We start from the raw sequence: 12,500 nt of genomic DNA, 5'->3' as shown, positions 1-12,500 counted from the left end.
GTATATATATGTGTATATATATATATATATATATATATATGTGTGTGTGTGTGTGTGTGTGTGTGTGTGTGTGTGTGTGTGTGTGTGTGTGTGTGTGTGTGTGTGTGTGTGTGTGTGTGTGTGTGTGTGTGTGTATACATATATATATATATACATATATATATATGTATACATGTATAGACACACACACACACACACACACACACACATATATATATATATATATATATATATATAAATACATATGTATATATATATATATATATATGCATATATATATACATATATATATGCATATATATATATATGTATATATATTTACATTTACATTTACATTTACATTTACATTTACATTTACATTTACATTTACATTTACATTTACATTTACATTTACATTTACATTTACATTTACATTTATATTTATATTTATATTTATATTTATATTTATTTTTTTATTTATATTTATATTTATATTTATATTTATATTTATATTTATATTTATATTTATATTTATATTCATATTTACATTTACATTTACATTTATATTTATATTTATATTTATATTTATATTTATATTTATATTTATATTTATATTTATATTTATATTTATATTTATATTTATATTTATATTTATATTTATATTACAAAGGTTTACAAAGGCGGAGCATGCCGACAGGAGACCTTTTGGTCCATATATAGGTCGGACGCGAGAAAAAAAAATCATAATAATAAATTAATAAATAAAAACTATAATAATTTAAATAGCAAATTAAATACATAAACAAATGCATAGGCATAGTTAGATAATAAACAAACAGGTGAATAGTAAATAATAATAAATTGACAGATAAATAATAATAAATGAGAATCAAGCAGACAAATGATAACAAAACAAAAACAAATAATATAAAATAAATTATAATCATTACAGCATCTTGCTTAGGTGTTTACCTAAATGATTCTTAAAGCTTCGAACTGAACTACATTGCACTGCCTCTGCAGGAAGTTTATTCCATTCATTAACTACGCAGTTGGCGAAGTTGTTTCTATCCACTTCCAAATTGAATCTATTTCCTAGTTTGAGACCATTGTTTTTGTCTGTTTTTTAGGCAAAACAGATTCATATGTTTTAGTCGATTTTCGTATGATTTATTTTTTATTTTTGGAATTAGTTTTGTGGCTCGCCGTTGTACTTTTTCCAGTCTGTCAATGTCTTTAATGAGATTTGGTGACCATACGGAAACAGCATATTCCAAATTGGGACCAACTAACGATTTATATAGCTTGTTAATGAGTGATAGACTTTTGATGTCAAAAGATCGCGCAATCAGTTCTAGAATCTTATTTGCTTTCTCAGAAGCTGAAATGCACTGCTTGGATGATTTGAGGTCGTTACGCCGAGATCTTTTTCATTATTCTCTTTTGTTAACGAATTTCCAAATAACTTGTAATCGTACTTACTGTTGTTTTTACCTATGCGCATTACCTTGCATTTACTTGTGTTAAATTTCATTAGCCACATTTAAGTCTATTGCTGTAATCTATCTAAATCTTCTTGAATATTTAATTGGTTTAAGTGATCATTTGCCATTCAGCACATTTTTGTATCATCAACAAATTTGGAAACAGTAGATTTTAGTCCATGGTCTATATCATTTATATATACTATGAATAGAAGTGGCCCAAGAACGAAACCCTGAGGAACTTCACTCGTAACATTTTCCCATCCAGAAGTTTTTCCATTTAAAACAACTCTCTGTTTTCGATCATTCAAGCAATTACTAGTCCAACTTAATAGGCTACCACTTATTCTGTATGAAACTAATTTCGTAAGTAGTCTTTCGTGGAGGACGGTATCAAAAGCTTTTGCAAAGTCTAGATATATTAAATATACATTGTTTCTTTTGTCATAATTCGAGGTAACTGTGGTGTAGAATTCCAGTAAGTTAGTCACGCAAGAACGTTTCCGTCTGAAACCATGCTGGCTATCATTTATCAAACGGTTACTTTCTAAATGATGTTCGATAGCATCTCTGATGATAGTTTCCATTATTTTTCCTGTGATTGAAGCCAAACTTATAGGCCTATAGTTATTTGGTTTCTTTTTGTCACCTTTTTTGAATATGGGAGTAACGTTAGCTAGCTTCCATGCTCTTGGGACATCTCCGGATATGATGGATTTCTTGAAAATAATTTCTAATGGAACAACAATCTCATTTTTCATTTCCTTTGAGATTCTTGAATGCCAACCGTCAGGCCCTGGTATTTTATTAACTTTGAGTTTCTCTATACACCTTTTAATTTTTTCTTTTGTTATATTTACCGTAGTGAGTAAGTTTACCATAGACTTTTGCCAGGTTTCAGTTTGAAGTTCACTTTGAGGTGTTCCATTTACAAATACCGAGCTAAAATAATTGTTTAAGATATTACACATTCCTTCATTTGAATATTCAAGTTGACCGTCAGCAGATAATAGTGGACCAATGTGATTCCTACCAACCTTTTTATCTCTAATGTAACTATAGAAATCTTTGGAATTCTCTTTGGGTTTATCAGCGATATTCATTCCGTATTGTCGTTTTCTTTTTCTTATTGTATTTTTTTTTTTAGATCTCTCTGTATTGATATATAACTTTGATAGTCATTAGATGCACCCGAGCACTTATATTTCTTATAAGCCTTTCTCTTTTTAGCAATACTTTTTTAAGTTTCTTTGTCGAGCCACTTTGAGCGAGCCTGACTTGGGGGACGTCTGTCCTTAAAAGGAATGTAAGTTTGAATCATCTTAGTGAGCGTATTTTGAAATATTTCCTACATCTGATCTACAGGTCTTTCGCTTAATTTTGCTTCCTAATCTGTAAGATGAAGCTCCTGACGTAGTACCTATGAACTGAGCTTTACTGAAATCGGGTATTTTAGAAACACAAATATCTATTCTAAAAAAAATTAGGAGTTTGAATCTAAGTTGTGATCGCTATTTGCAAGTTTCGCCGAATTCTACATTAGTTACCATGCTTTCGCGGCTAGTGATCAATATATCGAGTAAGTTTCCACATCTTGTGGGCTCTTTTAGATGCTGAACTAAGTAATTGTCACAAAGAAAATCAATCAAGCGACTTCCTATATGGCCATGTTCAAGGGCCATCCAATCAATGTCATTAAAATCTAAATCACCCAATATTAATAAGTCCCGGTTGCAGAAACTAAACAGTTCTTGAAATAACAGTTTGTCGTCTGTTAATAATAGTCTTTGGCCTATATATTACACCTACATTCATTTTTTGTCCATTTGTTTGGGTTAACCCACAAACTATCATATGCATCCTGTTTCACTTTCTCTAAAACACAAGCATGGGCATTGTTTTTAACGTACAGCAGAACACACCCACCTTTCTTGTAGCTTCGAACTCTTTACCATTTAACCATGTCTCGGTTATCCCTATCATATCGAGATTTTCGCTTTTGGCATACGCCTGTATTTCTTGAAATTTGTTCCTAATACTACGAGCATTAAAGTACATGGTTTTAAGAAACTCGTGATTATTTCTTTTTGACACGTTTTGAGTTTCAATATCATGTCCTACATTATAATTTTGTTTTTTATTAACACCTTGCTCTATATTATTATTTGGTCCTTCATTGACATTCAATGCCTCATTAACATTTCTCCCATAAAAATTAATATTTCCCCCATCACGGACATCTGGTCGCTCACGGTCATCCGATCTCTTTTGTACACTTTGTCCCCTTACGTTACCGCGATTCACACAGGCTCCCGTCGTCCATTGACATTCTGTCCGGCATCCCTTCCTAAAATTATATTTTGTCCTCCAGTGACATTATATTTTACCGTGATATTTTTCCTCCACTATAATTACATCCCATCGTGATCTTTTGTCTTCCACTGTCATTACATCCCATCGTGATATTTTGGCCTTCAATGACATTCTGTCAGGCATCCCTTCCTAAAATTATATTTTGTCCTCCACTGACATTATATCCTACCATAATGTTTTCTCCTCCAGTATCATTATATCCCATCGTGATATTCTGTCTACCACTATCATTACACCCTATCGTGATATTTTGTCCTCCACTGTCATTACATCCCATCGTGAGATTTTGTCCTATGACATTACATCCTAAAGTAACATTTATGTTTATATTTATATTTATATTTATATTTATATTCATATTCATATTCATATTTACATTTATATTTACAGATCACTGTTAACCCACTATCGGAGAAATAATAACGGAAAGTACAGAGAAACTGTATATTTCGACTACTCTCTGTAGTCCTCTTCAGCAGAATGCTTACATAAGGTTAAGGTACAAGTATATATGAAGAAATGAGGGGTACATAGAAGGGGATGAGGAAAGTGGGGGGGGGGGGGCTCAGGTCACATGCCCTTGAAATGGTCGGGTCAAAGTAGGAAAAGGGGTGATATTTTGTCCAACCGCTTTAGACATGATCTTGTTGACCGCTAACTTGATAATACAATCTGGGGGCCACTGGCCTTTAGAGGTATTAAAGTTAGGATAATGTTTTATTAGAGAAGATTCTACAATTTTTCTTCTATAGCTACAGTGTGATTTATAAATAATTGATGCATTATCCCAATCTAATCTATGGTCTTTTTGGCTGGCATGAAGGAACACAGCGGAGTTAACTTGTCCATATTTTATGGAGTTTTTATGTTCCTTTAATCTCGTGGACAAATTCCTGCCAGTCTGGCCCCAGTAAACATCATCACAGTCTTTACACGGCAATTTATATACCCCGGAGTTTTGGTCCACATCATCCCTCCGGTGTACATTAACTACCTTTCTAAAAATGCTGTTTGGATAATTGTAAATAAATTTGATTTGATTATTAGGTAGAAGTTTGGAGACCGAGTTGATAGAATCATTAAATGGTACAATGATGTTATTGTTACCCCATTTAAACTTCTCCCTGAAGTTGCTTGGCTTATAAAAGTTGGATTTGGCTTTATGTAGGGCTTTCTTTAGAAACCATTCCGGATAACCTACGTTAGAGAGTTGTATATTGATTATATCAAATTCTATTTGCAAGAATTGTGGACTGCAAATTCTAAGGGCTCTGAGAAATAGACCCGATGCAACACTAGATTTAATATTATCCGGATGGTGGCTAAAAAAGTGTAAGTAATTACCTGTGTGGGTAGGTTTCCTATACACAGTGAAGGACAATTGGTCCGGGTCTCTTATGACCGAAATGTCCAGGGATTCGACCTCCTTCCCATTCAACCTTGAAATTAATATTCTTAGCTAAATTATTTAATTTAACAAAGAAATCATCAAAAGAACCCCACATATCGTTCCATATTGTAAAAATATCATCAACATACCGATATCAAAACATATCAGGTGGTTTAATCTTAGGTAATAAAGTACTTTCAAAATATTCCATGTAAAGGTTAGCTAACACGGGTGAAACTTCCGTTATTATTTCTCCGATAGTGGGTTAACAGTGATCTTTTACAAATGTGTTATAACATACTAGTTTCCAATTTACATTTACATTTATATTTATATCTATATCTATATTTACATTATATTTATATCTATATTCATATTTATTTATATTTATATTTATATTTATATTTATATTTATATTTATATTTATATTTATATTTATATTTATATTTATATTTATATTTATATTTATGTGTATACATTGTGACGAATGTGGATAGGAGGTGAAGGGAACACGGGCTGAGGGAAATACTTTTATTCCTGACTAGTTTCGCCTGAGTGGCTTCTTCAGAGGAACATAGTTTGAAGTCAAGTTGGTCAATATATATGGCAAAAGAAGGAACGTGGCAAAGTGTCAGGTTGGTCCTCCACTCGACCTCATCTGTCGGTGTGGCGGGCTGTCACAGCGGGTGGACCAATTATCCGCCTGTTGTTCGCGTGGCTGAAACGTCCGTCTGGATCAGGGGCTCTGTGCTTATTATTCATTACGACAAAGTGTGCTGCTGCTTTAGCCCATATTAAATCCCCAGTCCTCTTATTAATGTTATCATGGATGTTGATAAAAACGGACTCCATCGCCTTTCTTTCCAGCCATGTAATGTTATCCATGAGAATTTTTGCCTGGTCCCATTTTGGTAGATGGCCTCTTTCGTCGACATGGTTAACTAATGCACTACTAACCCTGTGGTGTCTTACATCTGCTCGGTGTTCTTTTAATCTGGTGTCTAAGCCTCTGTCGGTTTCACCGATGTATTTTCTGTCACATCCACCACACGGGATTTCGTAAACTACGCTGTTTATATTTAAGGTTGGGTCTTTCTTCTTGATTATAAGGTCCTTTACTTTCGTACCTGTGGAAGTCGTCCTCCAACATTCGTCTTGCGACTTCATATTCATATTCATATTCATATTTATATTTATATTTATATTTATATTTATATTTATATTTATATTTATATTTATATTTACATTTACATTTACATTTACATTTACATTTACATTTACATTTACATTTTCATTTACATTTACATTTATATTTATATTTATATTTATATTTATATTTATATTTATATTTATATTTATATTTATATTTATATTTATATTTATATTTATATTTGTATCTATATCTATATCATATTTGTATTTATATTCTTATATATGTTTATGCTTATATTTATTTTTGTATATACATTCATATTTATGCACACTGGTGTATATTTTCAAGGAATACGAGATATTTGATCCTTAAAGATTAAAATTAAATCTAGCTAAGAATATAGTTAATTATATACCACACATATGAAAACACACGTACACACAAACACAATACTGTTGTTCTTCATTATTCATCACCATTCTAGACTATTTCTCTCTCCCTAAAACAAGATAATGTTATAAAATTCCGTGAAACTGATACATTCTTGGTTATAAAGAAGTAAGGTAATACTCATTCGACCCCGGCTGGAGTATAATGTCACTGCGTAGACAGTCTGGGAGATCTGACATGGTATTTCAGTGAAGATCTGTATGCGTTTAATCGTACTATTGTGGACGGCATGTTCTGACCCATGATGTATCAAAATCATGTAAATCGATTTTTCGTTTTTTATTTCTATAAGACTATTATATATAAGATATATAGAATATTCAACCACAAAAATATATTTGCAATATCTTTATATGGTTCATATGTCCTTAATATTGCCAACTGCGCTGATTCATACTAAACTTATACCAAAAGGGGTCCTCGAGTCAAAGCATAGACCCACCCTAAATACCATCCCATTCTCATTCAAAACCCATTCATCGCGCCCTTCCTACCAAAACACGTCGTGGATAAATGACCATCCCTTTCCCCGCCACACGGCTCGAGTCTCAGGCAATGCAGCGAGACAACGTTTCCACAGCAATATCTGCTAGCTGGAGCTGGTTTAGTAGCAAAACACAGCCCGAGAGCCGGGGAGTGGGGGTAGGGTTACCCCCACGGTTTCAATTTATGATGGCCTCCCATCCCCTTCCCCTGAAACTCCTTTTCAACTCGAGAAATTTACGGAAGAGAAGGGTTTGAAAACATAAAGAGAATTAGAAATGCCACGGTACAGGAGTTCCTCGAGGCAGGCTACAATCGCCTCGACTACCAAGAAGGTGACACAGTCATGAATAAAAGGGACTGAGAGAAGCCATGATAATATCAAAGCGCCACTCCCTACGAAAGGAATTAGTAGAGACAATCTACCAACGGGATGTCACGAAAAATTATTAATAAATTTGGCGGCAGTCAGGTCAAAAAGAAAAAGTTTTACCCTACACGTTAAGTGTTGGTCGGAAGAGGCCATAACCCTTTCATTACAGAGTGAATGTCACGGAGATGAATAAATCATCTGTTGGAAACCCGGTACGAAAGAGTCTGAGTCCGTGATATTTCGAAAGATAAGTGTATAATTACTGGAGTGATTTCTTGTTCCTCTTTCTCGCTGCAAGAAAAAATGAACATGTCCGGAACGAAGTCTATATTAAAAGTTTGACAACTTAGATGGAGACCTTGTCAAACTTTTAATAAGGACTTGCTTGCTCACATCGTGTTTCTTTCTTTCAATAAATTTGTTGGCCTTGGATGCCTGCATCAATATGATTACAGAAAAATCTTCCTCTTGCATGTATCTAAAATCAAATAACTTAACACTTGGAGCAAAAACTTCCAAAATCTAGAATATTGTAGATCTCTGAAGCACTACCTAGAGCTCTGATATAATTTCAAAATATGTTTTCATTCAAAGAAGAAAATATTTTCTGATATTAGAAATAACGCATGGTCGTGGGTAGACATGTTCAAAAACAACTTTTTCGTATTTTTACACGTTATTTTATGTTCCCATGCTTTTCCCTGAAAAAGCAAAAAACTACATCCATTTTTATCTAGGGCGTATGAAAGCACTGCATCATGTAGGCTTTTTTTTCAGTCTTACCAAGAGGGCCAATTTTGATGCATTTCTAAGCATATTTTGTGGTATGATTTTTTATCTATTCAAGATAGAGCAACAAATTAGATACCAAATGAATGAGCAGGATCTATTCTACATATACCAATCGTTAGAACTGATTAATATTCCCCGCGAATTGTAAAAGATATGAAATTGTTAAAAAATCTTGAGTTTTGCTAACTGAAGACAAAGTTTTATTTGTATGGATGTTTGAATTTTAAGTTAATTTAGACCGAAACGCATACATAATTTCAGCATTTAATTTCATATTTCATATTTACAGAAACCTGTTAATAATGTTGGGCAATATTGAATAGTACAAAAGCAAGGCCAGCACAGAAACTTGATCCAAATCCAGAAAACTATCCATAAGATACTTCACAATGGCATTAAGCAAGGAGCTACGAGGACGCACAGTTGATGTCTCAGAACCTGCAGTCCATAAGCAAGCATCAAGTCGGCCGTCCACCAAATATCTCACTGAAACCTTCCTGGTCAGATGCCTTTCAGCTTACATCAGTGGTTCCCTGCTTCCCATCAACAGACAAGCATTACGTTACATTCTTTATCTCCAAAGTTTACCAGAAAATACAGGGAAACCCATGGTTCAAGACCTCGCCTATGAAATGGTTGAAGCTATCATTCCATTCCGGTAGATGGTAAAGATCAAAACGATGACAAGGCTAAACTGTATGAAGCTCTTTGTGAAACTCCATGACAAACATAGGGCACTGATGAAGAGTAAAAGAAGAGCAAGTGACCCTGGGGGAAAGAGGAGTGCATTTGCCTTGGAACTGGACAGCCTGTTCGACATATGAGCTTTAGATGCTGTCCATGATATAGAGATCAACAGACTTTTATCCAGGGAGAAGAAAGATGAGGACATTAAGTTCTACAAGGACCAGGGGACTGAGAGGAAATGTCACATGTCGGGTCATGACAAGATCTTTGAGACAAGATCCCAGCAACAAGTAGGCCGGACTGAGAGGCAACTGCGGAGGCAAGAAGGTAATCATACTTTCATACTTTTACTAATCCATATTTTTGAATATCACAACAAGTTGGAAGTTTTATATGCTTACACCATTGTATTATTTTGCAGTTTTACATGCTTACCACGTTGTATTATTTTGCAGCTGCAGCAGAACAAAAGGCAGTTACTCACGTGGATGATATTACCTGGGGTGATTCCAATGAGAATGACGCTAACACACAGGATATGGATTACCAGCAGCTTTGTCCTAGATGCTCTTATCAGGGGCCATTCACCAGACCAGATGGATGTTTTGTGACCAGCATGAGTATGATGAAGAGACTGTTGCAAAGCTGGAACGACTCAACCTCTTCCTGGCACTGTTCTACACACCAATGTGGATGATGTCAACATCTACTGCGGATGCTCCTGTGAACGATCTTCAGCTCATCCAGGACATGTTGAGGTACAAGAGATCAGACCCAAAGGTTGGTGAAGCAATTCTTCAGAAGAAGGAAAATCACAAGTGGTACTTGACACAGGAGGCCGTGTAATACACGCTCTTCAACAGCCGGCTGAGTGACAAGCAGAAACAGGACATTGCTGCTCAGCTGCATGCCACTCAGAAGCCAGACAGCTTCAGAAGAGAAAAACCTGTGTTTCAGAAGGTGACAGCCAAAACCACACTAGTAGATCTCATTGGCCCGGAATCCCACCTTCAGTTAAACATCCTCAGCATTGGACCTGACTGGCTCCTGGATCGGGTTCAATCGTGGCCAGAGAAGGAGGACTACAAAAAAAAAAAAAAAAAAAAAAAAAGGAATATGTGAGAAACCTCAGAGTAATCACTGACATCACTGAGCGTGGAGTTACAATTATGAGTGGTTTTTCAAATGTCATCACCACAGATCCCAAGCAGAGGGAATATCTCCTCCATCCTGTGGAATACAATAGACGGCTCTTCGAAAGATTCAAAAAGCAAACACTTAACAAATGACGGTAACATCATATTGATATATATAATCTAGATTATTTTGTTAGTTTCAGTTGATGGTTTGACTTGTTGCAAAAATTACACCTTCTACTTTGTATATGTCAAATGTAGGGAATTTTGTTATTTTGCTGTATTATAAATAACATGCCATTTTTTGTATAATGTTAATCAGATTGTACACGTTTAAAAGAGCATAAAAAATAATTTGATAACTATTTTGTTGCTCTATCTTGCTCCATATAAAAACCATGTCTCCAGGTTAGTAAAAAAGTCAAGATTTTCAAAATTTTCGTATCTATTAAGAGGCAGGGAAAAAATTAATCAATTCTAACGGTTGATATATGTAGAGTAGATCCTGCTCATTTATTTGGTACCTAATTATTTGTTGCTCTATATTAAATAAATAAAAAATTATACAACAAAATGTGCTTAGAAATTACTTAAAATTGGCCCTTTTGGTAAGATAGTAAAAAAGTCAGCCTCCATGCGGCAATGCTTTTATACATCCTAGACAAAAATGGATATAGTTTTTTATGTCAAAAAACAAGGGGAAAATACAGTAATGTATGAAAATATGAAAAAGTTGTTTTGTGAACAGATCTAGGCATGGATTGTTCATGAGGACAGGTAAACAGCAATCCATATAAACAACAGCTAATACAAGGGATCTCATACTACAGACATGAATTTATATTTCTCTTCTTTGCATGTAGACCTTCTAGATCACAGTATGAAGGTAAAAACAACTAAAAGACGTCAAGATGATTGTCTACTTAGGGAGTGGAATCACACAAGATGAAAGATATAACGAAGAAATCACAAGAACAGGCATAGCAAAGACTGCCTTTGACAGCATGAAGAACGTCCTAGTAAATATAAATCTAAACATGAGAATATGAACAATGAAACCACACATCTACCTAACACATACGTGACTCTAAAGGAAATTAGCTAATGGAGATGTGGTTATGTAAACGTCTGATGAGGTTACCATGGTTAAGATAGATAAAGAACCCTCTCATAGCAGGGACCTGTATCTATAAACACATCACCTTCAACAAGTTCCTGAAATTTTCCTTTGATCCTTTATTTATCTAAGGTCCCGTCTCTCTCAGACTAATAACAGGTACCTGCAAACGGCGGTCTTGCAAGATGGGCGTTAGAAAAAATAATCTCCCTACCACCAGCTTTCACATCCTGTTAACAACCTAACTTTCATTTGAAGGTACAACTTCAGGTGACTTACACAGTCTCCCGACCTGACCCAAGATATCTCTCGATCAATTTCGACTCTATTTCCTCCATTCTTTTCACTCAAGGAAGGCTAATAAGGGGTGACTTTTCCTTTTATTCTACTACTATAAGCCGTTGACACAGAAATAGCTCAACAATAGAAATACACAGAAAACAGTCCAATGCTTCATCCCAGAGACATCTGTGGGAGAGTCACAGGATTGTTGGGAGACATTGTTGGACTGTGGGATTCCAGCTGGTGAAAGAATCAACAACTATCAAGCTTGTCACATTCTCTCTCGTAGGTTTATAAACAGTGCTCAAATGGCAATACTAACAAGATTCCATTCACACTCTTGAATAGGTGGGTGATCCACTCGTAAACCCAAAACCCATCGATATTCATATCTATTGTGACGCTTACATAAAAGTCATATGTTTATACTAACCAAATACAGATGCAGTCTAATGGCTACAATTAGGAAAAAACAGCCGATTTTCGTTTAACAATTGCCCATACATCACAAGTAAAAACACTCAAGTCTAACTGATGAAAAAGAGAGAAGAAAGGAAAGTGGTAGGCCACGCCTAAAGCACATAAACATCCCATTAGCTAACCCTTCCTAACCTCCTGGGTTGATTAAAAGGATGTATAATTAACCAGAATCAAGTCTCTAATGAGGCCCGGAGCCCACTTTGGCAGGTTTAACTCTGGGGTTTCATTCACCCCAGATAAGTCTCTTGGTCTCAGTGGGTTATGTTTACATTATCACTCTCCTCACAATAACTTTCTACAAACTTTTCCATCTTTTCAACC

This window comes from Oratosquilla oratoria, chromosome 36 (assembly GCF_046742065.1).
Source record: "Oratosquilla oratoria isolate Oo_2021 chromosome 36, ASM4674206v1, whole genome shotgun sequence".
NCBI lineage: Eukaryota > Metazoa > Arthropoda > Malacostraca > Stomatopoda > Squillidae > Oratosquilla > Oratosquilla oratoria.
The sequence above is the reverse complement of the archived record's forward strand: the minus strand, read 5'-3'. Positions refer to the sequence as shown.